The sequence below is a fragment of the Misgurnus anguillicaudatus genome, chromosome 14 (genome assembly GCF_027580225.2).
Source record: "Misgurnus anguillicaudatus chromosome 14, ASM2758022v2, whole genome shotgun sequence".
NCBI lineage: Eukaryota > Metazoa > Chordata > Actinopteri > Cypriniformes > Cobitidae > Misgurnus > Misgurnus anguillicaudatus.
Window position 1 is genome coordinate 14,150,262 of NC_073350.2, and position 22,323 is coordinate 14,172,584.

Genomic DNA, 22,323 nt, shown 5'->3' on the forward strand with positions numbered 1-22,323 from the left:
TTTAAATTGGCTAATTTTAATTCCTTTTAGGCGGGTTTTAAGTTGTCATTGGACTAGACATTTTTATTGGACCTGGCAACCCAGAAACATCCAAGAAATACACGAATGCTCAAAGTCTAGTGTGACAGCGTCTGAAGTCTGAACAGGCTGTCATGTGGTTTTGAGACACACCGCCCCCTTGCGCTCTGTCAGAGGGCTTGGTCGAGTCTACAAAAGATTTGGTAGTTAGGGAAAGAGTGCGATTGGGTTTTGGGAGCACAGCAGGGCGGCTGCAGCAGCACTCATTCCCACCTGAAGACCTCCGAGCGTGCCCCTGCTTTCTGATCTTACAAGGTGTTCAGTATCTATTAAACAATTCATGAGATATTTGTTGATGGTGTAGGCACGTTTTGGTTTGTATCCTTCGTAACGGAGCCTTTTTGGTTTCGCTCTGTGTCAATCTACGTAGTTAGCATCGTTTGACTTTATGCGGCGCTGCGCAGACCGATCGGCTCGTGACATTGAAGTACCGCGAGAGCGATTCGAAAGTTCATTTGTTGTATCGCTCTCGCGGGACTTTGATTTCTGCGCCGCGAGAAGTTAAGACCCAAGCATTTTTGCACTAACGAGGCATTTTCTGATTTTAAGTAATTTGTTAATTGAATATCTCGTAGCAAAGTAAGTCAAAAATGTTGCGATGAATTAAAAACAGTGCATTTTGTAACCGCGCCGTGAGAAGTAGGCTAAGTTAAGCAGTGAACTCATTAATTCGCTTGATAACATTAAACGAATATTTTCAGTTCGCACGTGGTTATACTCAACAGTGTGACATCCTGAGTGAAGAAACTTACAGAAACTTCTCGTTTTTCTCCGCCTCCGTGAAGCAACTATTGGTTTAATCCTAGATCGCAATGCTTTTGTTTCCTGTCTGCAGTTCAGGTGTGTCTCAACAAGACGAGAGAAGGAGCCAGTTGCGTGTTTAAACGATCGGCAGATACCTGACACCACGAGTACAGGTGAGTGTCCTGTCCATTCATTCACTATAAAACAACATTTCATCCCTCTAATTCCTTTTATAGATACTTGTTTATACCTAACGTTTTAAGCGTGGCTTTATTTTCATTGTACTTTATAGTAGGTGATTGCTTCTGGTGTATTCTTGTCTAGACTCAAGGTGAGCTTTTGTCTTTCCGAAATCTTTGAGCTATTGTCAAAGACTGGTGAAGGTGACTCCTCCCTCGCTAATGTTTCCAATACAAGCTTTGGAAGTTTGTTTACCATACAGTGAATCTTTATAGGAAAATGGGCTGCTGTGTTTTCTATCGTAGAAACTGTGGGTTATTGTATGAAAAGTTTACAGTGGCGTGAAGAGTTGCCAAATGTTTTTACCGAACCAAAGGGAAGAGATCCATCATCCATACTGTGTGTATTTATATATTCTTTCCTTATAGTGTTTCACAACTTTCCTCTAACAGTTCTGTTAGTTTCCGGCAAAGATCTGGTGACACCTGACATTTTGTGGTCAGTAGCCACCCCTTTAAACGAGAAAATCTCTTTGTGGGCTGTGTGTTGTTATTATAAGAGAAAAGACTGACAACATAGTAGCACGTATTAATCAAGTTTGACCTGATTGTCTATACAGCGTTAGTTTTGGTTGCAATACATTTGGAATGTTATGACACAAAGCCTTTTTAAAACGTGCCATTTGCTTTGCTAGTACAATAAGGGGAAGTGCTTCAGTGCTTCCCTAATCTTGGTGTACTGCTGGCCTGGAGTGTAAATATACAGTACTTGCATCTTATAGGTACATTGCTAAACTTAACATCTTTTGGCATGCAGTACTATTATGCTATGTAAAAAAAAAACTGCACTTAAAATTTTAAGCATCGAATTTAGTGAAGCACACATTTTCACCATGGTCTCAGATTGATGGACCAAGAATGATGTCAAATTTTGGACACCAGTGTAAAAAAATGTTATAAAATAAAGTTTAAATAAGATAAGCTACTTCATCTTTATTGCATAAGTCACAGCAACTCATCACTAGGCAAGATAAATTAAAATAGAAGTTAAAATGTCTTGTAAATCCAAGTTGATTATACTTAAACATTTTAATTGCAATTTTTTTTACAGTGATGCACAGAATTTGACTCCATTGGTCCATCAATCTTAGACCACATTGAAAATTTTTGCTTTACTAAATTCTGTGCTTCAGGATCTAAATTTAATGTATTTAATGTTTCAAAATAAAAAAGAAATGTGATAATATAACCTATTTCATCAACACTCCTAATACGGTTGTGTTAAAACAACACATTTGGCGTCTAGTTAAGGACAACACATTAAATGTGTTGTCCTTAACTAGAAACATCTCTGTGGTGTTACTGGACATTTTGTGTTGTTTTAACACATCTTGTTTTGTCCCTTTTATTAAATAATATAACACAACAATGTGTAAAAAATGAACACATCCTTTCTTAGAATGAAGATTGTCTATTTGCACCTTGCATATTGCTACAGTATAGACGGTTTCAGCAGTAACAATATAAACAAACGGCTTTCGTGGTCAACACGTAACTTCCAGTAAACTCCGCTAAGAATAAATAACAACAAAGTCCTTTGAAGTAGTTTATTTATATAACAAGCAAAATAAACAACAAGTAGATTACCTAGGAAACAAAAACATTTGCTATTTTTGGCGTGGTATTTGTTCAAAGAGTTTAGATTAGCAACTAGTCAGACCATTAAAAAAACTGAAACCGGAAGTAAAGTTCCGACCAGACGCGTAATTGCGTCACCACACGTGTGTCCGATGAAACCGTCTACAACCACATGTTTAGCAACATTTTGCAAAAAATCAATAAAAAATTGCCAAAATCAATTTAATATAATGATTTATTTAGTGTGCAATTCCAACGGTTCCAAAACGCAATAAATCCATTTTGACTAATTTCGGTAAAAACGTGTTTTCTATACTAAGAATGTGACAAGATGAAAACCACTATTTTCTGTTACAAACTTTCACATAGCATCTTTAGGTTATAATAACATTAAATATTCAAATCCATAATTTGATTTTCAAAGATTTATTATAAAAACGGATTATTTTTTTCTGCAAAATGCAAATTTTTAATATAAATCTATAAATCTATTGAATCAATACATAAATGTGCATTCATCTTTGCCATGTTATATTCATTTAGTTGACTAGTGGTATACACTGATTAAAAAGATAAACATTAATGTCATTAATCAAAACACTTACTTTGTCATATTAAGAACACTGTCATTGCTGCGGTTATACTTGACGTCGTCGCTGAACTGTTTTGACAGCGATCAGCTGTAAAATGTTTTGGTCCTGCTCGATTTTCTTTGACTTCGAGTAAAATAATGTTACGTTTTTCATAAGATCCCCTGGGGTCAATGTGTTAGCATGACAGAAGCTTGATGCTGTCTTGTGAGAACCAGCAACAGTCGGCATTTTTCCTTCGCCCGAGAGCCTCTCGTGTAAATTATTCAATTTTGATGGCTTACGTTTCTTCCCCGCCACAGAAAACCACTACAGGTTTATCAATGCCATCAAAATATTATTTTGTTTTTGTTTGTTTGTTGATCACGAATTACAAAGTAGATGAAGAAAACTAGGCTTTCGTCTGTACTCAAAGCGCCATTATTGTTGTTTACAATGCGTGTAATGGTGTGCTCTGATTGGTTAAAGGGGGAGTGCACAATGTTTGAAAAACGCTTTGTAAAATGGAGTCGGGCCGACTACCAAAACACACTTGTAGCCAATCAGCAGTAAGGGGCGTGTTTGTTTAGGTGATTTCAAATATCAACATTGGCTTTCAAACATTGTGCACTCCGCCTTTTAAGTGGATTTATTGCATTTTGCAGAGAAGGAGGACTGCCATTTGTCGCAGCCTAAAAAAAGAGAGAAAAGATGACGGCATAAAACGGCAGATATTGGATTTTGCGTAAAATGAAGAATTTCCTTTTTAATACTGACCTGATACAATACTGATTTTGGCGGTAACTATTTTTTTAAAATGGCATTTAACATGTTTTGGAACCAAACTCTTCAGATGTTCAGTATTGTGGAGAGAGGGCCAGCTCGAGTTAATCTATTTTAGCTAATGGAAAACGAACCAAATTATCAACAGATATAAATCTGATACTGATGTCAATCAGTATAATGTTTTGTGGTGAGTAAGTACTTAAGAAGTAGCAATGAGAGTGTTTGTGGCGTGTGTCATTGAGGCTTTTGATGACATTTGCACACTCCTAGTTCAATGCCAGTAATTCTTGAAGAGACATTCCCCATACCAGTTTCTCAGTCATTCCTCTCATAACACATCACATTTTAATGTGACAGAATCTAATTCTTCCTTTAAACTATTTTGTCATCTCTGCTTCAGTTTTCATGTGAAAATATGATATATTGATATAATGATATATTGGATGTCACCCACATACATCTTCATGTACAGTATGGGTTTCTCAAATGTCATGCTTGTACACTGTAAAAAGTGTAAGTTAGATCTACTTATAATAAAATTATTAAATTATAAAATTATTTCAGTTGGTAACACATAAAAAATGTAAGCCTTTTCAACTAAATTTGTTTTTACGTGTAACCAATTGACATATTTTTTTAAGTTAATCCAGCTTTTTTACTTTTTACAGTGTATGTATTGTGATATTTCAGAAAACTACAAAATTGTTTGACCATCAGCTGCTTGAAATAGTAGCAATGTTATTGTGCCTGTTAAATAAACAAACAAATAAATTTGTATGTCAGCAGTATATATATCCATATATCCATATATCTATAGGTTTGTGCAACAGCTGCTCTAAGCTAACAATATTGGTGATTACCAAAATCATTTTTTTCTGTAATGGTTAATCCATTAGTAAGCTCTTTTGTCACAGTAGTATTTCTATTGCTCAAGTATAGTTGTCGTCATTCATAAATGTAACAATTTACTGTTTTACAAGAAAAACACTTTATTATTGTTTTATTCTTTTAATGGTTCAATGTAACACTTGATTAATTTCAGATTTCTGAGAGAAGTTGAATGTGCCACAACAAATTCGGGTATGAAAACACAAATTCACTTTGACATTCCTCACTCCTGTTCAAAATGCTGAAACATCGAGAACTCTCTGAAAAGGAAAGAGTCCGCATTAAAGCACGTCACGATGAGACATCTAGACAGGTGGTCTAATAAATTTAAGCACACACATGCACACACACACACATACTCGTATTCAGTGTTCCCTAAATCACTCCACTAATATAGTTCACTTGAATTAATAAATGAAAACGAGTGAGTGAATTCGGACACTAGAGCTTGCTGGAAGCGTTGTAGACACCATCGGCCGAGATGCGAGAATTCATTTGGATGAGTAGCTGATAGCTATGTGCACATTGGTTGTTCTCTAATTATTGCAGTGCATTGTGGGGTTGAATGAGTGCACTCAATAATGTCAACTATGATTTCGGACACCACTAAAATTGGATGTTTTGCCAAATAATGCTCTATTAAAGGGTACAAGAGTGGCATTAGAATTATACACACACATTGTGTAAATATACATTTGTTTAAACTTTGTTGTTTCTTTTCTGTTGTTCTGGTTTTTTTATTATATTTAAGTAAGTTTTAAAATACTTTGGCTTTCTTAGAATATATTTGGCTTGGTTTTCACTTTTACTGTGAGGTAATAATAACGCCCTGACTGCTCTCCCTGTATTGTTCAATGACATAATGAAAGGTCTTTTGAGTTTGTGTTGTTGAAGGTATGACGGGTTTAATGTGTCAGACCGGTTGATGTTGGGTATGCTGGCGCAATTATGAAGTTTATGCATGATATGTTGTGTTTATTTAACCTGTAATGGTGAAATACCTGTTTGCAGCTATATGTTCCTTACTGACACTCTCAAGTTAATTTTACTGAAAGGTGCTTGATGAAACAATAGATGCTTTCTCTCGCTTCATCTTAAAATGCCACCGGTCCTCACAATGACAAGATTAGACAATACTTTGGTATCCTTCGCTTTATTCAAAGGTTGACATGGTTTCATGGTGCATTGTTATTAGGTGAGAACAGGTAGTAATCTGAGATTTGCTCACATTCATTGTGTTTGCTCTAAAACGTATTCAATCAGAAAATGATTCAGAGTATATTTAGGTTAGATTTTTTGGTTGGTGCAGAATGATGCTGGGTGGTTGCCAGGGTGCTGCCATGGTAAGGTGTTATGGTAAACCTTTTTGTTTAGTCTTCAGCCCTAAATACTAATAAAACTTAAATCGACACTTAGAAAATGTAGCATTGACATATTTACTGATTCAAGAGTATTTTTGCCAACAGGGGCTAGGCTTATTACTTTTAACCTCCTTTAGTTCACACGCATAGTTTCCTCAAACAATCACTTTGACACATATAGTTTACCAGCACACATGCTGCCACACATTAAACCATTACCTCAACACCATTTTCCTTTTTATAAAACACTCTGTCAACACTCATGTTCATTCTTCATGTCTCAATTATGTTGCTCCCATGTCGAATTAATCTTTTATTTACTTTTTTTGCATAAAAATGTATGATTAAACAGACACACGTTTTATGAATGACGACTATCTTAAGTTCTGCATGTGCATGTTCTGGGTTTTGTTGATGAAGTTACAATGTTCCATTCATTAGAGTCTAAAAGTGGTGGGCTGATGGTGTGTGTCAAGATGACTTTAAATGGAGAATAAAGCTGTGTTGCCACAAGGCAAAATGTTTGTCATTTAAGTGTTACTTAAGGAATTTGAATGTGAAACTTGCTATTTACAATCAGTAATAAGGCAAAACTCGGAAGCAATAGAAACTGTTGAGTAATACATTTTCTGTCAAGACTGTCAAGTTTTTTTTTCTACGTCCTTTCTATGAAAGTCATTTCCGTCTTTGTTTCGTGACTGATGCTGTTGCTTCATGTATTTGAAGAGCTGTCCTGTCCTGTACCTCTCGAAGATCTAGAATCTGGAAGTAATTTTAGGGATTTTTTGTTTGAAGGAATGAAACTGAGTAACTTTAGCTGTGAATGTGATGTGTGGGAGTGTATGGAAAATGATGAAAAACGTACACCATCATGGGGTTTTGCAATAGCCCAACAATATATTGGTCTATAACTAATTAAAATGCATATGTGTGTGCGTGCGTTTTAACGCCACTAATTTTATTAACAGGCGATTAACCTAACACACAATTTCTGTTTGACCATTGGTCTAGCCCTTAGATAATCTATTGAGACGCACCCCTAGACAGTAAATGTGATCCATGCTGTCTAAATTATTCTGAGTTTTTTTATATATAAAAATAAAAACATTTAAGCTCTCCGTCTAGCGAATCCAATGCTCTAAATGGTCATTGGGGCTGCACGATGGATCGCGTGTGTTTGTCACGCGCATCTCGTCAGTGGTGCCGGTTCCTTGATTGGTGTTGGATCGCCATCGGCTGTTTTCGGATGGAGCAGCTTTAACTACACAGAGCCGTAGTTCACTGACAATCGGGGCATTAATTTCGCATTAATTATCGCGGACGTATCGCCTGCGATATGAATGCGATATGGCCCAGCTTGTCAGGGAACTACAGCTCTGTGCAGTTGATGTCGGGCCATTTGAAAGCAGCTGTTGGCGATTTAATACTAATCAAGGAACCGGCATTACTGACGTGATGCGCGTGGTATCGCATGCGATTTATCGTGCAGCCCTAATGGTCATTGAACATCTAAAATTATATTTAATTGTATGTTTTCTGAGGGTACCATACGTGTACCGTCCTAAATGCTTAACAAATACGCAAAGGATGCATGTCCATTCACTGACATTTTGGTTTCGGTTTTTAAACATGCAGGAATTAGAAAATAGACTGCAGGACTTTATGTTAAGAGTTATTAAGAGAGATAAAATTCGGGACCTGATTAATGTTAAAGTTTAATTCTTTCCCTGTCAAGGTTTAAGCATTTTTTTACGACTTTCACAAAATTTTTATGCTTTCAGAAAACTTTTTTCTTTAAATATATAAACATGCAATATATCAAATAAAAGAACAGACCCTCTGCTTTTAAATAAAAAAAGTTTTATCCTACCTTAATTTGTTATTTTTTAGCTCTCAAATATGGGTAGGTTTCTTCAAAAATACAAAATTTTGAGCAAAAAGCTGAGATAATTGCATTTTTGTGAAGGACTTTTGATAGAGATCAGATTCAGAGTAATCCTCAATGCATTCATGGAGTCTGAAGGGAATACTTCTGGGTTTTAAAAGTTGGGTAAGACCACCTGGTGGATAATAGCGGAAATACGGTTTGTCGGAAAGACTTGTCATTGGCAGGAAAGCGTTTTCTCTTAATTGACAAGTTAATTCGTCAATTGCGGGGAAAGAGTTAAGAGAGATAAGACTCAAAAGCGATCTTCCTCACGCTGACTGACACATCTGAAGCGTGTGCACGCGACCCCGATATATAGACATCTACACAGAATTACAGTTTTAAAAATATCTTGTTGCAATCAATTTATTTAAGCTACATTTAAACAAAAACAAACAAAAATAGACAAAACTATTTTTATTTGTTTAAATGTAGCTTAAATAAATGAATTCCAACCACTTACCTTAAAAAAATTTAGTAAATTGAATGAATAATTTTTTTCAGTGTACACTTGCATAAAGCATAAATATTTGTTCACATCCATGTTGATTAGAGTATTAAAAACTTGAAAAGTGTTAAATAAATGTCAATTTAGAACAGATAAAAAATGCGATATTAATTTGCGATTAATTGCGAGTTAACTCATGACAGTAATGCGACTTATCTAGATTAAATATTATGAAACGGCTGAAATTCCACAAGAGGGTGTGTTTGATTCGCAAGACTTTGTTCAACCAACGTGACACCCATTATAAGTCTTGAATGAGAAGTGAGAGTCGAACGAATGTCCGGTAGTGAACTAATTGTTTAAAATTTTTATATCGTAATTTGGTCAGAAACATCAAGATTGTGAGGCGAACAAATTGTTTTGGATTTAAAGGCTTGGATATTCCATTTCCTTGGACTCTTGGGGATTTATGAATCATTTGTTTTGGACAATTTCACCAAAGCGGATAAAGGGAACAAACAAACTTAAACCGCACCACCCGTTATAGGTAACTAACTACTAGATTACAGTTTTATGACTGCTATAAATCATCTTATGCTTTGTGTGTGCGCTTAATGGAATCCTTAGAGTCTAAGCTTTCAAACGATGTGCTGCATGACGATTTAATGCTTCAAAGTTACAATGAAGTTTATGCAGCTTCACTTCCGAGGGGGGGATGTGCCGTGTATGGCACAGTGTTCTCTATCAGATTAAACTATTTACAGCCCCAATATATACACAATCCAGTTTATTGATGGTCGGTTTTGTTTTTCATAGATGCCCATGCCAGAAATGACAGTTATGAGTGGGGCTGGGACGACTAATCGCGATTTCTACTAATATTAACTGTCTGATATCGATTCTGAATCGTAAAAGCGATATTATGCACAGCTCTTTCATATATTATTGCTCTTTGATCAGTAGGAAGTCCTTATCTGCCTTAATGCTTTCTCAATATCGGCATCAGCCATAACAAAACCTTTATCCACTAGTTATGAGGTTATGATAATGCAAACAGAATAATCGGAAGAAAGTATGATGCAACAATCTACGGAAAGCTGCATGTTTCTTTCATCTCTTACTGCTCGTGTTTGCCTCTGCGTCTTATCTTGTGCTTATATCTGCGTGTCGGTTACAGTAGATATAAAAAATAGGTTAATAGGAAATGAGGACAAATCTAAAAGAGAGAGTCTAAAACAAATGCTTTAACCTGAATATTCTTATTTTGGCCTACTTTTGTTTTACAGCTTTTTGTATCAATTCTGTCAGTAGTGCCTTCTGTTCAACTGCCAAGAAATCTATAAAGTTTGTTTTAGCTTTAAACTAATCTCGAAACTTTACATCCAAATATGGGAACGTAGGATGGTTAAATTCCCCCGCTCTGTAAACATCTCATCTCTTCTATCATCAGTCTGTGACGTTGACTTAAGGATGTTTAAAAAAGCTTTGGTTTTTTCATTTTGCTGTGATTGAAGGTTGCAGGTTGTTTCTGGAATAGCTTGTTTGGGCAGCAGGAGGTGTCGAGAGTTAAAGAGAGATTCTCACTAACTTGCTGTCTTTTTTTCGTGACCATTTCTTTCATATACATATACACACATATTGGTTGATTGTCATCTGAATGGTAATATACAATAGGCTTGTTTTTTATAAAGCTTATTATAATCACGACTGACTAATACACACACACACACACACACCCTAACCCTACCCTTTGCGACGTTAGAGAAAATAATCTTTATAACAGAATTTTTTGTCAGATTTAGTCTACTTTTGGGGATGAATACTTTAAGTTGTACACACAGTTGCTTACATGGGTAGGTGGACCGGTCCAACAGGCTAGAACTGTCTGAAACATAGACTGCCTTACAAGTTTACTTGTACAATACAAACACTAGATACCTTGAAGGCCATGTGAGGCATCTCACCTTTCACCGACTGTAAAGCATGTAGGTCTGAAGTCCTGCAGAACAATTATTGTTTCTTTCAATGTGTGGTCATTGAGTGAAAAGTCTCATCTTTATGAATCTTAGTGCATCTGCTAATAGGTAAAACAATATTGATTTCTATATAGACCATCTGTAGACACTGTGGTTCATTGAATCTGTTAATGATTATTCTGTAACCTGAACACATCTTCATCATTCTTTAGCCCATATCCAATCATATGAGCAAAAAGCTGAGCATGGTGATGACAAGTAGTTTACATGTAGAAATGACAAAAAGCATTCAAATGTGTTGGCAATAAATAATTATTTGGATTTTAATCTGTTCACACTATTAACGGATCCAGTCTGAATCTGATTTGAGTAGCGCATGTGAATTTTGCGTTAGTGTCATTGACCTGCCTGTCAGGCTCTGATTACTATCATTGTGTTTATTGTCCTGTGCTAAAGTAATATCTTTAGTCAATTTTATGATCTCCGTAAAAAAAAAGTAGCTTCCGATGTGCACTGAAAAAAATTATTCATTCAGTTTACAAAATTTTTTAAAGGTAAGTGGTTGCAATTAATTTATTCATGCTACATTTAAAAAAATAAAAATAAATAAATAAACTTTTATTTAAATGTAGCTTAAATAAATGTGTTGCAACCACTTACCTTAAAAAATGTAGTAAAAATTGAATGAATAATTTTTTTCAGTGTGTGTTGTGTAATATTTAACTTGGAATGTAATTTTAACCTGCCAGTCTGTAATTATTGAACACATGGCCAAACGAAGTGTTTGTAATGTACTGTATATAAAAGTACATTCATTGTGCTTTTATCATTTAAAAATTGATCTTGCACTGGAAAAAATTCTGAACATGAATAATCCATCTGGTGGATTTATTACAGTTAATGTAAAATACTACATCAACTGGACAGATGATTTGCATGAATTTATGCCGTAGCTTTCAGATTTTGGTTACAGGGTTTATGCAAAAATAATACTGGACGATTCAGATTTCTAGGGCTATACACTAGGATGTTTTTAAGTGTTTTTGTGATCGTGATTTGTTGTAGACACAGCATTTGTGTTGCAGGGTGTGTTTCTCTGTTGCCCTTCTGGTTCGAGTGGGTGTTGCACAACAATAGCCCCCTTCATGATCACAGAGTCCCTCTGAGACCTCGCCTCAGCTTGTGAATAATATTATAGACATAGATCGTATTGAAACCAGCCGACTGCGTCGGATACAGTTCAGAGCTCAGAAATGGGTGGATTTGATATCTTTAGGATATTGGAGGGCACACCGCCACAGCAAGTTAGGGTAATCATTTACCTGTAAAGAAAAGTTCTGTAGTTATTTACACGCCCTTATTTTTCCAAACCCACATGCACTTCATAGACCTATTATTTAACTTTTTTTTATAGACGGTAAACTCAATAACAACAAAGTCCTTTTAGAGTAGTTTATTTCTTATAACAAGCAAAATAAACAAGAAGTAGATTACCTTAGTTCAAATAATAGCTAAAGCATATCAAAAACTACACTGGGCTAACATTACGGTGTAAAACTAATGTATAAAATCTTAACTTCAGATTGGCTGCCAAACCTTCCTTCACATAGCGGTGATCCATGATCGACATCTCCCTTCGTCTTTGAAAACCTTTAATTTTCGACAAGGTATTTGTTCCAGAGTTCAGTTTAGCCAATAGCCAGAGCATTAAACAAACCGGAAGTTAAGTTCCTTCCAGACACGTAACCGCGACAACCAGGGTTTAAATTGGACCGGGGCTGAGCCCCGGCACGTAGTCTGGAGGTCACGCTCTACTCCGCCCTAGTGTACCCGTTGCGCTGCTGCGTGTGCACTGATGTGAAGCGAATAATGTGTTTCCATTTATTAGGCTTCACGTTCGTGCATGTGGGGCACCCACGACAAAAACGGATTGCGCGACCTGTTTGCACGACCCGTCAATCGTTTTTTCTCACCATGTGCTCAGTTAATTTACATCGGTACGCAGTGCCGCGTCTCACTCTAGTCAAGGAGATTGATTCTTATATCTTCCTTCAAAGTTTGATGAATTGTGCATAATGACATTCAATTTATTTATATAATGCTTTTCACAATTGGTAATTGTTTCAAAGCAGCTTTACATTAATAGAAGCAGTAAAAGCACAGAAAATCAATAGATAGCACAACATAATACACGATAGCATAAGCAGCTAAATTTGCTGCGGCTATGAATCAACATTTATAAGCGAGCGTATTTCTAATGTAACGTATAGAAGAGGGTGCTGAGTTAGGGGGGGTTTAATGGTATTTCAAGCATTCTGACTTATTAACACAGTTAGAGTTGTTTCCTCATGCTAAACATAGGGAAAGTGTCAAAAAAGCAGTTGGACATGTTACAGAGTATTTCTGTGCCGAATGGGGAGAGAGAAAAAATCCTATTAGCGTAGGGGCCATTCACATGTAATGCAAGTGTCACACAGTGATGTGCTTGGTTCCAGACAGGCTAACTATTGCGGCATAAGTATGTTACCCACAGTTGAGGATTTAGCAAAAAGGCCCAATGCGAAGGTATCTATGGTAACTATGGGTCCCTATCCGATTTTTAAAAGAAAATGAAACATGCCGACCCGTTTGACCTGTGCAACACCTGCATATAGGGTGTTTTTTGGGGGGGTCAACCTCTGGCACAGATTTAAAGGGGCAGTCCACTTTTTTTGAAAAATTCTCATTTTCCAGCTCCCCTAGAGTAAACATTTGATTTTTACCGTTTTGGAATCCATTCAGCCCATCTCTGGGTCTGATGGTACCATTTTTAGCATAGCTTAGCAAAATCCATTGAATCTGATTAGACCATTAGCATCGCGCTAAAAAAAATAACCAAAGAGTTTCTATATTTTTCCTATTTCAAACTTGACTCTTCTGTAGTGACATCGTGAACTAAGGCCGACGGAAAATTAAAAGTTGTGATTTTCTAGGCAGATATTGTTAGGACTATACTCTCAAAGGCTTAATAATCGAGAACTTTGCTGCTGTAAGCAGGTGTAGTGATATTTCGCACTGCCTGAAAATAGTCCCCTGCTGTTGAAAGTAACCAAGGGGTTACTTGAAATCCTATCAGAGGTCCAGAATGTCATTGAAACGCATCAGTGGCTTTGCTGTCATTAGTATTAAACATGTAACCCCCTCCCCACTTAACAAATTCCAATTTAAACCCTGGGGACAACGCTTGTGCGTCCAATGAAAGCGTCTATAGTGACCAAAGTGATCATCAAATACAACGGTATATTGATGACATGTCGAATTATTTGAAAATAAATCACTCACGCCTTTTTGTGTGCATTATTTCTTTTGCTACCTGTATTGTGGTCAACAGACATGGAACTACTTTAAGTGTGCGTTTACAGAAAAATAATGCACACCCTTAGAACATTTCTCAACCAATAAGAATGAAGCATTTATCAGCTTCGTTATATTAGCCACAAATATGCCACTAATGACCAAACTCATGTTACAAGTTACTACCGTCACACACAGATCTCTCTCTCTCTTTCTGGTTTTCAATCTCTCCAGTTTGCTGTCTTAGAGCCAGTTATTCATCCACAGAGTGAGTCAGGGTGGGAGGGACCAGAGGCCAGCCGTACCAGTCACACCGTCATTACTCTAACACACATACGCACTTATACTCACTTTTTCTTCCACTTCTTCTTTTCCTTCCTGCTCTCTCTGTCTCTCTCGCTTTACCACCCCACTGTCCTGGTTTCTCCTCTATCAGCAGTGAGAGGGCAGACGCTAAGATAAGATTGGACCTCCGAGACTGATCGGGATCTAAAGAGGAGGCAGGAGTTTTTAAGGTGAGCTGTTTCTTTCCAACTCCTAATGCAGGAGTTTTTTCTGTCTGTACTTGTCCCAACCCTCTTTAAACATTAATAGGACTGTACAGTAGTTAGATTCAAAGGCTTAGTTTGGTTTTGATAAATGTGTGGGGAGTTTGAAAAAGTCACTTCTTAAAGGTTTTATTTTGTAGTGCGATTTTGACTCTCTCTTTGACTCTAAACATGTTCCCGTTTACTGTGTGATTCATTCACAGGATGCCTGTTGCCACAGCTTGCACAAAACCCCACCCTTACTCTCTCTCTTTTTCTCTCTCTCTCTCTCTCTCTCTCTCTCTCTCTCTCGGTTTAGTTTTAGCTCCAAAACTTTCCTCTAATGACCGTAGATGGAAACGTTACTCCAAGTTGAAATACAAGTACATGCATATCGGCTTTGGAGAAGCCAGAGTAACTGTGTTGATTGATTGGTTTCTTATCTCATGCTGACAAGGACAGATTAGTGATCTTCTGGTTGATCAGTGTCTTTTCTGCTTGTGGCTTCTGACCTGATGAGTTCTGGTCACATGACCGGCGGGCTGACAGCAGGGTGGTTCCCCGGTCTCTGCTAGCAACCATGTTATTTTACGCCTGCCTGCTAACTCTAACAGACCACACTTAAAGGGCCGGATATGGCCTCATGTTTCCCTTATGTTGGGAGAGGGAGGGGCGATGGAGAAAAGAAAACATGACCTCTAGGAAACTGTGCAGTTCAAAGGGCTTTGATGAAAGGGAGGTATTGCCATAAATCGTCATTTTGTTGGTCTGTTTTTTTGGCCTATTGTGATATGAATTTTTAACCCAGCTTGATGATTGGTTGTCTTTAAAATACAATTAGATGTTGAATGTGAAATGACAATCATTGTGAGCTTCAAAGCCTACCGAGTCTACTGTCTGACCTAAACCTTTTTAGGTCAGACAGTAGGTAGACCCATGTTAATATTTCGGCAAGAGTTGTCATTTTAAGTACAGACCCATTGTCTAAATGTGTTGAAGTAAAGTGTTAGGATGGTCAAATGCATATCTGTGCTTAGAAATATCAGGACCAGCATCAGTCCGACCAAATCACTATCATGTGTTTCTCAATGCATTTCACTGTTGAAGTGTTTACTGTAGCTTCTAGGCATGTGGTTCATCAGGCATGCCAAAACTTTACAAAACATCCACACACTCCAGTGTCTTACAGATGCCTCTCATAGCTTGCACAATTCGATTTTTCCCTACATTGGCAGCTGTGGTCAGATAAGACACTACTTGTATTCAGTTTTTTAGTACGATCATGTGTTATTGGCTCATTTAAGTAATACTTGTACTAGTGTTGGGCGAAATATGCCCCATTTTGAGGTCGTCTTATCGTCAGCCTGTGAGATTGCCGATACACGATAGTATCGGGGGACGTGGCAGTAGTTTACGCATTTATTTATTTGTTCATTTTTTACTCATTTATGACAAGTCACTTGATTGATGGACAAAAAAGAAGAAGGGCAACCCTGTCATGACCGCAACCTTCTTAAAACTGATGCCATTAATTAATGCGCGGAAAAGCTCAGGCGCTCTAAAATTTCCTCCGTGCCAGGGAGCGACTCCCTGGTTTTATCCCTCTGCGCACCTAACAACCTCTCTAGTACAAGGAAGCCACTTATTACAAGCTCATGTGCGAGGAAGAGTCTGAATCATGCGCATTACAGAAGGAGTCCATGCCGCGAACGTTCAGGTCTGAACAAGAGTCTAGGACGCATGCATTACCCAGCAAACAGAGAACATTAGTTTTTGGTCCTATAACGTTATTTTCCAAGGTTTGTTTTTGGTTTACAAAAATAGAACGTTATTTTTAGGTTTAGAACATTAGAATAAGGTTCCCTAATGTTAGAATAACGTTAAACTAACCTAAAAATAACATTAAACAAACCTAAAAATAACGTTTCTCTAACATTATGAGAACAATATTCTTACGTTAGAATAACGTTAAACTAACCTAAAAATAACATTCTATTTCTGTAAAGAAATTTTTCCTAGCTAACCGAAAACAAACCTTAGAAAATAACGTTATGGGAACCAAAAACTAACGGTAGGGAAACGTTTTCGAACCAAAAATTGTTTGCTGGGTAAGTTAGCTGGGTGCGAGAAGGAATCCGGGCACGTTACATTCTCTCTCTCGCAAAGTGAAACCCATAAACCATCTCATGCTGGGAAAAGTACGCAATGCATATGTTAATGTGAAACTATGGTGATATAATAATAACCATCGTCAACTATCGCCATGAAAGCCTGATATTGGGCATATGTCTGACGATCGTCGATACATGATATTATCATCTATCGGCACAACCCTAACTTGTACTAATTCACACAGCCTTCAAGTAAGGCAAATCTAGAAAGAGTAGAAAGGTATATACTATCATTGATCCCAAAACGTGTTTTGACGAGTACGAGCATGGTTGAACGCACGGCCTTGCAAAGCATAGTTCATTTGACTCTTGCACTTGCAATGACGTTCGGCGCATGTGCGTTGTGACATTGCAATACATCTTGTGGCCTACATACTACATCTCCTGTACATGCATGTGTGAACAATGTAAAAATCCGTACGTGCGCTCTCTGTTGATGCCGAAAATTGCATCACACACATTGTATGCGAATTCTCGTTTTTTTAATTGCATGGCAAACTCAAATGTTTAAAAATTGTGATGTCATACCAAATCTTTTAACTTTTTATTTATTTATTAGAATTATGGGTGGGCGATATGACCAAAATCATGATAGGATTCAATTTATATCTAGATAAATTTAATAAGGTTTAATAAGGTTTTTATTTTATTAACACAAAGACAAAAAACTAAAAACTCAACTGTTTTATCACAACTTTTGGAAATAACTCTGGACCCTGAACCTTCTTTTTCTTCTTGGTGAGGATTCCTCAGTAACCTTGATTCTGAACCAAAAACGTACTCTTTTCTCGGGACTAACAGCTGCAGAAGAATCTCACCAAGATATAAACCGATTTATCTTTTATATGTTTCACTAGACATCTTCTTGTATGTTACTCATCTTCGACAACAGGTATATAGTTCTCACTTTATTTCTATTTAGATAAATGTGCATTCTATCCTCAAAATATTTGTTCCCTTTTTTCTCCTTTTCCTTTTTTCGCTCTCTTTTATCTCTATTTTATTGTTTATCTTATTATCTTCTATGCATTATGTATCATTATCAGTTCCAGTATTTACTCTGGACTAAGTTTATAAAACTGTTGTAATGCTGGTACTCGTGTTCACAAGGAAAAACTAATAAATCATTGAAAAAAAAAACTAATAAAACTCAAGCTTATTGAAGGTAAACAGTCAGTGATGAAATAAGGATAATTAAATATTATCTTAATAATGGTAGATTTAATCAAGAGCCGTGAGAGATAACTTCCCCCTTTAAGACCAAAGTTCGGATCCAATATTCTGTTACAGATTACTTTAATTTTTCAGCTGTTTACTTTCTCTTAAAGGGGGGGGGGGTTCAATGGTATTTCAAGCATTCTGACTTATTAACACAGTTATAGAGTTGTTTCCTCATGATAAACATAGGCAAAGTGTCAAAAAAGCAGTTTTGCGTGTTACAGAGTATTTCTGGGCCGAATGCACTTCGCCAGGGTTCGTACAAGTTTCGGGAAGTTTTTTTCAATTACAGGTCCAACTGACATTTCAGGGGTTTTCTATACGTATCGCTTCTTTATATTGGCACTTCCCCCAGAAAACCCCGCCCACGCGTCAATCAGCGGGAGACGCTAGAACTTACAAACATTTACATCACGCGACAGCTTTGTTTAATTTCAAAACTCAACAATGGCACGAATGAAGAAGTGTGTTTTGGGATCTAAGGAGAAGAAATCCAGCCATATGAAAACAATGGATATAGTTTATTATCCGGGGTAGCAGCAGAGTTTTGCGTGTTTGTTTGATGCAGTGGATTTTCCCAACCGGGTCATGAGTAAGACTAATGTCTTATGTTGTAAATATGCGCGTGCATATCATATAAATGACACGAACATGTAGTGAATCATAAGTTATAAGTGTTGTATAGTGTTGCATGACTCGTACTCGCTCCACCCGCGGTAGTAACTCCTCCTTTATTTTTTGTACATTATCGGAAAGATTCGTTAAAGCTAATCTTTCTTTTATAAATCTGATTAAACTAAAGACTCTTGGGAGATATAAAGGATGTAATACTACTCTATAGGTACTCCAGATTAACATCAGGAATGCAGAAACTGTGTGTGTTAAGTCTTGTTTAGGATACTTGCAAATATGGGAATTTCGATGCAAATGTGTATTTAAGGCCAAAAAAGCGCCAATAATGCTCACAAGCTAAAGTGCAAGTTATAGTCGTGCGTAAGGCCTATGCTTTAGGTTATCCATAGGCTGTGCATAGCCTGACATGGACCTCGCTACCAGTTTATCGCCCACCCCTAAATTAAATATACAAATGTATTGTTCCATTGACAACCACAAAGTGTCCAAATACATTTGTCTTATTCGAACCAAATGTCCAGAGGTAATGAACTGCATATGTGGTTAGTGTGCTAGGACACCTGACTTTAACACAAAAATTGCTTTTTTGCAGACATCACTTGGTGTTATATTTTGAATGTAATGCAATGAAGTGGTGGTGGGCCCAAAAAAGGATTTGGATACTTTACTGTACACTCTCAGAAAAAGGTACAAAAGAGGTCACTGGGGTAATACCCTTTAAAAAGTACACTTCGTGTAGATATTAGTACCTCAAAGTAACATTTTGGTACCTTAAAGGGACAAATTTGTACCTAAATGCTACATAGCAGGACCTTTTTAAGGAGATTTTTGTGTAGCTTTTGTACCTTTTATTCTGACAGTGTTTATATACTATCAGAAAAAATGCTCTTGTGTAACAATCGATGTCGAGGAGTTAGGAGTTGTCTATAACTTTATCACAATGCCGTTTTCTAATGGGGTAATGACATCATGACTTGAAGGGCTCAGAACAATCTGTTCCACCTGATGTACCTGATCTTTAACTGATTTTCTTTTGTTCAAGATCCATAAATGTCTGAATATTTAACATCTCTCACACCTGGCTGAATGCATGATCTACTGTAGTGAAAGGCGCAGATTGTGAGATAAACACTTTCAGGTTTTCGGGTTGTGAAGGAATGCTTGGGTTTGAGTTGTAAAGCCTAAAAGTTAGTTCTGATAATACTGCCACGGCTTACACAGTTTTATGTATGTGCAACCTATGTTTCCTTTAAGTTCAGAGGTTAAGATTGCTGCTAAATGAATCATATCTTGCTCTCCCAACATTCATCTGCAGGTCGGTATGATGCAGTAGTTTAAATTCTTAGATTTTCTCCGAGCAAATCAATGTTATCACCTTTTAGCAATCACACACAGACTCCCACATGTGATAGTGACTGGAAAGCGGTTGAACCTGATGGCCACAGCACATTCCCAATGAATGTATCTTATGTGTGACGAAACATCGTCCATGAATTGTGATCGGCATCAGTAGATAGTTTGCAAAACATGCTCGATGGCCTACGGCTGGTATCCCTGTGTATCGCTACCATCTCGAATGACATCACTGTGCTTTACTCCAGGGATCTACACTGATAGTATGTGAGAAAACCAGTCTTGAATATTGTCTCACAGTTTCAGTTTAAAACGAACTCTGAGGTTTATAGCTGCCGATGTGGGCTACAGGGAATCAAAGCTGTTTGTTCATTTGATCCGAGACATGGAAGGTAAAAACAATTTTTTATTGACCCCTTGTGTAATGTTTCTTTATGGTTGCTATAGATTTCCATTGGAAGCCTTTTTGACCAATAAGAGCTTGTTGGTTTGTGTATCTATGTTATCAGAGGGAGTCGTTACGTTGTGTTTCCCAACCGATATGGGCAAATTATTTTGCGACATGGCTGTAAATGAACAATTTATGGCTATCTTATCTAAATGCATGGTTATCACAATTTTTATCCGTATGTGTTTGACTACTGGATGTGTCTGCAACCTACATTTGGACGCTAAAGTAGTGTTTGCATTTTTAACTTTGAGTTGAGTTCACTAGGGTTTACTAATGTTTAAAGCTGAATATATTGTACTGAAGTTCATATAAAAGTTTGGTAATGCTTTACAGTAAGGTTTTAAATATTAACATTAGTTAATGCATTAGCTAACATTAACAAATAACAATACTTCTATAGCATTTATTTATCTTTGTTTACTAATACATAAAACACATTCTTTCATTTTGTTTGTTAATATTTAACGGTTAGTTAGTGAATAAACTAGTTAGTGGAAGTGTATGTTGTAGTTTTCTCTAGTGTCATTGTGTGGTTGCTACTTTAAAGACCGTTAATTTTCATAAAGCACAAAAATTCACGTTATAGTATTTGGTGAAAAATGGTAAAAAAGGAAAAAAAACATCTAGAGATTGACATTGAGATTTCACTTGTTTTGTTTTTTTTTTATGAAAGAAAGGCAAAATAAATAAGAATGAGAGTAAGTCGTAATATTTCGAAAATATAATAAAAAAGAAATAACAGAAAAGAGAATATCAGAATATTTAAAGAGTAAACATTGAGAATAAAACTATGATATTTCACGAATAAAGTCAAAATTATGTAAATAAAGTCGTAGCAATATGAGATTCAAATGTAGTATTTTGAATATTATTCATAATTTTTACATAACTTGTTTGAAGTGCATTTGAACAAGCATGTGAAGCAGATGCCAAATTAGATATGCAGCTTATGTAACATAATTTTCAGAAAATCATATAAATGTAAAATGGTGGAAGAATATGAATGCAAAGTGCAAAGTTTCACTTTATTGCTATCGAAATGCCTAACATGGCTAAAAATTCAGTGTGTTCACCTTATTAATAAAGCATAAGAGTTAAATCACACATTATAATAGACTTGAGCTTGGCCCTAATAATCTTCTGAACACTAGACTGTGTATTTCGCTTTTTTACATTTAGTCATTTTTGTAGTGAATAATTTATGTTAAATAGTTTTTTTTAGAATAATGATGATAACCTAGAGGAAAAATATAAAATAAATCAAAGTAATGCCAATTTTGGGAGAACGATTTTAAGTGTCTTAATAGTCCTGAAATAATGTTTTCTTTATGCAAAATGTTACACTTTTTACTTCGTTTGATCATGACATGAAATGAAATTCAGTTAGCACACACACACACACACACACACACACATTCTCCTCCTCCTTGCTCAATATTGTATGAGACACACCTGAACCCCTCCTGTGTTTACCCAGAGTGTAGCAGGGACACGGGTGTCTGATAAGTTCAAATTGTGCTTAATAAATCTTTAGTCACGAGTATAAATCTGTTCAGGATTTATGGTCAAAAACACTCCAGGCAGCATCAATATATTCATTGGTGGAGATGGCACGGCAATAGACAAAGGTGAAGATTAGAGAAACATTACATCATTTCTGCCATTACACTCCTCCTTGTGGCCACACCCCCAACATCAGACCATACCAGCTCAGAGGAAAGAAGGAACACGTGTTTAGGAGAAAGGAAAGAGGGAAATGACAAAATCGAGATCAGGAAAGACGAGGTCATTCCACATTCAGATGATGTACAAAAACATTGTACACCAGATTTAAGGATTAGGAATAATGAATCCAGAACATTTTTATTCTGACTTGAGTAACTGAGTCAAAATAAGTGACATTCATAAGGATTTGTGAAATGTTTGGCTGAAAGGTGTTAAATGGACACGAGATGAGCATCACATGTTTCCAGTGCACTTTAACTGTTGAGATCACCTGATGCGCTCGCTTCATTTGATCCTTTACTAAAACTAACTGCCCTT

General features: G+C 36.6%; 1 protein-coding gene across 3 annotated transcripts in view; it reads left to right on the plus strand.

Annotated features, from left to right (window-relative positions):
• Window positions 1–257: 257 nt before the first annotated feature.
• elovl1b (ELOVL fatty acid elongase 1b) overlaps window positions 258–22,323 on the plus strand; it is a 28,735-nt gene continuing 6,669 nt past the window's right edge. The window contains exons 1-2 of one of the 3 annotated variants that reach the window (XM_055185206.2): window positions 258–333; window positions 914–995. The gene's annotated coding sequence lies outside the window, so the exon portion shown is untranslated. Of the gene's footprint in view, window positions 334–913; window positions 996–14,220; window positions 14,443–22,323 lie in introns of those variants that run through there. The other 2 variants (XM_055185205.2, XM_055185203.2) reach the window with 2 other exon arrangements.